A 4,762-nucleotide genomic window follows, 5' to 3' on the forward strand; every position below is an offset into this window, starting at 1 on the left:
GAATAGAAAAGTTAGTGTATATCAACAACTGAGTTTTCCAAACTAGGATTCTTCAATGGGTTAAAAGTAGGAGCCCAGGAGAGATTAGGATCATGGGCCAAAATTTTCCATTTGGCGGGCTGGTGGAGCAGGAGTGGACGTGGGAAGGTACAGACCTGGATCGGCGCCCGCGATCGGGGCTGCGCCACCATTTTGTGCACGCCCAGCGCATTTCCGACTCCTGTGGATAGCGGGAGTGTGTGGGCTGCAGCGGGTGTCCACAGACCGCTGGGTCCAAAGGTGACCCGGCAGTCTGTTTAAAAGCTTGGCAGCCTCCTGTAGGCTGCTCACAATGGCCACTTGGAGATCCAACTGCAGGGGGTCTGTTCAGCAGGGCACTCTGGAGGGGAGAGCAGAGGAGCAGGGCAGTCTGCCACAGGAGCAGGGCAGTCTGCAGAGTAGGCCAGCAGGGGTGGCCAATGTGCCTCTCGTTTTTCTGATGATTGCCTTGCTGCCCTCCTCAAGGAGGTTACAGCACTGTGGGAGGTGCTGGTTCCTCAAGGCGGGAGGAGGAGGCCCCCCACCATGATGAAACATGCCTGGGAGGACGTAGCGGAGGTGGTGAGCTCCTGTGATGTGGTGCGGTGTATCTGGATCCAGTGCCATAAGTGCTTCAATGATTTGTTGCACTCTGGAAGAGTGAGCACCATGTTGGCATTGGGCATTTAACCCAGCAGGTAGCCTTAGCAGGACCCCCCCCCCCCCGAATCATGTTGGGCATTTCTCGTACTCTGGGTGGGCAAGCAGATAGTGCTCATGCTTACATCAGCCTGAGTGGTTCATGAGGAGATGAGTCCTACCCCATGTGTTGCTCTTAGTCGCACATGACTAGTCTGGGGGCAACCTGCAGGAGATGCAGCCCGGCGCTTACTCAGAACTCCAACACATGTCCTATTCACGGTGATGAGATGGTGGAAAGGGAGCCTCAAAGTCTCGTGGCCAAGAGCCTTCTGATGCACTCGACGCTGCACCTAATTACACCTCCTTGCTAAGGGAGCTAAGACCGTATGTTTCCTAAAATGATGGATGCAGAATGTGTCAAAGGTGGCTGTTGGGGGTGGGGGGGTGGGGGGGTGGTGGTGGGTGTTGGGGGGTGGGGTTTGGGAGCAGGCATACTATCTTTGTGTGACTGATCAGCAGTAACGTGGAGAGGAGGCACTGGAGGCCTGACATGGGCCACTGTGGTTGGGGTGCAGTGTGTGCGTGCAGAGTCCACGTACGATTAGCAGCAATGAATGATCTTCTTTGTTTTCCAGGAGAAGAATGCCATGTGCCCAGGTCCACAGGTGTCGGTGAGGCTGGGGTGGAGTGGCCAGGTATTTGTCAACAGTGACATCTGCTCTGTCCTCCCAACATCCAAAGCACCGATGATTGTTTGAATTGTTATTGTTGCAATATTGCTCATTCATAGACTGATAGAGTCAGACGTGTGGGTCATAGACAAAGGTCCCTCGGCCCTTCGAAGATGCGCATGTCCACCACCTTCCAAAGTTGCCTTATCCCATTTCCCAGCATATCCCCATGGCCTTGTATGCCATGGCATCCCAACTGCACATCCAAATACTTATTACATGTTAGGAGGGTTTCTGTGTCTACCACCCTTTCAGGCAGTGCGTCCCACATTCCCAATACAGTGTGCAAAAGTTGTTCATCACCTCACATGTCAACCTCATATGCCCCTTACCTTAAATCTATGCCAGCAGGTTACTCATCCCTCCACCAAGGGGATAAGTTCCTTTCGGTCAACCCTATCTATGCCCCTCAAAATGTATAAAGCTCAATAATGTCATCCCTCAATCTCCTCTGCTCCAGGGGAAATATCCCCCGTGTATGCTATGTCTCCTCATAAGTCAAACTCTCCAGCCCAGCCAGCATCCTGGTCAGTGACCTTTGCTCTCTCTCCACTCCAATCACATCCCTCCCATGAAGCGCTGATCATAATTGCACACAGAACTATAGCTGTGGCCTAGGCAGCGTTTTCTGCACTTGCAACATGACATCCCTGTTCCTATATTCTATTCCTCAGCTAATAAAGGCAAGTATGGCATTTACCTTCTTAAACGCCTTATGTACCAGTCCCGCTACCTTAACGGGCCTGTCGACATGCACAGCAAGGTCCCTCTGATCCTCCTTACTTTCCATGGTCCTACCATTCCTCGTGTATTCCCGTACCTTGTTTCTCCTGCCCAAGTGCATCACCTCACACTTATCCACATAACATTCCATTTGGCATTCCTTAGGCCATCTGACCAGCCCGTCTGTATCCATCTGTAATGTTAGGCTCTCCTCCTGACTATTTGCCACCCCACCAATATTCGTCTCCATAGGTTCTGGAAGGTTGAGCGCATAATGAGCCAGGGGGAAAGGGATGAAGTGTATCACTGTGTGCACGCTAACTGACCCACTGTGCTTGTTGTTCATTTCAGCATCATCAGAGCCTGTTCACCAGGAGCAATTCCAGATGCACCCTCTCACGCCCGAGGGCCCTCAACTGTCACCTGTGTCACGCCATTTCTGCCAGTCAGGCACCAGCGCAGATACTAGCACCTCGGAGGCCATTGCAACATCGGCTTGTGTCTCCGGGGCATAGTGGTGAGGGCACTTCACAATCGCTGCAGGAGATGGCAGAGATAGAGAGTGCCCATGGCGCCAACAGCTAGAGGACTGCAGGGGACCAGGCACATTCGGGACCTGATGATGTTCCTCTGGAGTCGTCCGCGACGCAGCAACTGCAGGAAATGCAGCCAGATGTGCGGGAGCATATGGGGGAGATACGTGAGACTATGCTTCGCTTGTGTCTGTGGTGGAGGAGTCCACGCGTAGCATCACTGATGCAATGAGTCTCATGGCAGACCATCATGCTTCCTCCATGGAGAGATTAGCAGCTCTCGTAGAGAGGGGCTTCCAGGAGAACAAGCAGCTTCTCTGGGGTTACGCTCGGATCTGCCAGCCCTCACAGTGCCAGTGGCCGCAGCTGGTCAGTGCCAATGTGGGAGATGGTGTGGGCACCAAGTTTCCCAGCTTGTTGCCCATCCATCCACGGTGAGCAGGGAGGTCCAAAGTAACCTCATGTCAGCGCAGCAGCTGCCTGTCGTCTCTGTGGGCACCTCTCAGGGCGCTCCGGATGAGGGCAGCATCTCCTCCACCCCTCTCCCAGTGACCGTTACATCCGATGAAGCTGCGACAACTGGGGAGATACCAGCTGCAGAACAGGCATCTCCCTCCGAGGCAGGGCCAGCACAGGCTCCACGGGCCAGAGGACGACCACTAAGGTCATCAAGGCCAACGGGACAGCAGAGTCAGCAGGCTGGCTCAGATGCCACTCCCAGCGATGGGGCAGCACCAAGACGTAGCACCTGGAAATGTCAACATAAGGCACCTTAGGCGCACCACAGGTTTCTCACTGGTGCTTTTGTGTTGGCTTTAGATAAGGGAATTATTATTTGTTTATGCTGGAAAAACATTTTGGTTTCATTTTGTTTGACCTTATGATGGTGAAAATTGAAACCAGACGTTTTGCCATGGCTGAGGGTGGCTCTTTTGTTCTGCATTTTTATATTTTACATACATGTCATAAGTGTTTGAGTGGACATTGAGGTTTATGTCCAAAGCCCTTAGTTGCAGCTGATGAGATGGAAGATGTAGCACTATGGAAGTGCCAGGCAAAGCTGGTCCTCCTGATCCATTTGTGCGGACCGAGCTGAAGGTTCATTGGATTAAAGCCTCCCAGGTGTCCCCGCCTCTTTGGTGTAGTGCCGGGACAGCGGTTAGCCTCTCATCATCGCCCTGTGCTTCCTCATCCTCAGAATCAGTGCTGGGATCATCGTGTGCAGCTGCAGCCACTGCGTCAACATCTTCATCGCCCACTGCAGCCCCCCTTTCCAGCGCAAGATTGTGGAGCGTGCAGCATGCAACCACTATCAGCGACACACGATCTGGGGGGAACTGGAGTGCGCCCCCTGAACGGTCCAGGCATCGAAAGTACATCTTGAGAAGACCGATGGTTATCTCCACCACAGCCCTTGTGGAGCCGTGGCTCCTATTGTACCGCTGTTCAGCTTCTGGTCTTGGATGGCGGAGATCGTCGTGAGCCACCTTCTGAGGGGATAGCCCTTGTCACCGAGCAGCCAACCATCCAGCCTCAATACCTGGGAGTGTCTGAGGATGTAGGCATCGTGGGAGCTGCCTGGGTACCTTGCACAGACTTGTAGAATCAGCATCCTGTGATCACACACTATCTACACGTTCATGGAGTGGAAGCCCTTCCTGTTGATGAAGGCACCGAGCTCACCTGCTGGCGCCTTGATGGCCACATGTGTACAGTCTATAGCACCCTGGACACGGGGGAAGCCAGCAAAGGCTGTGAAGCCTCTGTCTCGCTGTGTCTGGCTTGCCTGGTCCCAGCGGAAGTGGATGAAGGTCAATGCACTCCTGAACACAGCATCTGTAACCTGCTTGACACAAGTGTGGACAGCTGATTGGGAGACACCGCAAAGATCACCCACTGACCCCTGGAAGGAGCCAGAGGCATAGAAGTTGAGGGCAGCTGTGACCTTTAGAGCCGCTGGCATGGGGTGTCCACCCACACAGTTAGCGGAGATCTCAGGGCCAATCATCTGACAGGTATGGTTGACTGTTTCCCTTGACTGATGAAGCCTCCTTAGGCACTGCAGCACATTCATATTGAGGTAGCTGCTTCGCCGCCTGTGTACTCTGGCAGCAG

The sequence above is a fragment of the Carcharodon carcharias genome, chromosome 17 (genome assembly GCF_017639515.1).
Source record: "Carcharodon carcharias isolate sCarCar2 chromosome 17, sCarCar2.pri, whole genome shotgun sequence".
Classification (NCBI taxonomy): domain Eukaryota; kingdom Metazoa; phylum Chordata; class Chondrichthyes; order Lamniformes; family Lamnidae; genus Carcharodon; species Carcharodon carcharias.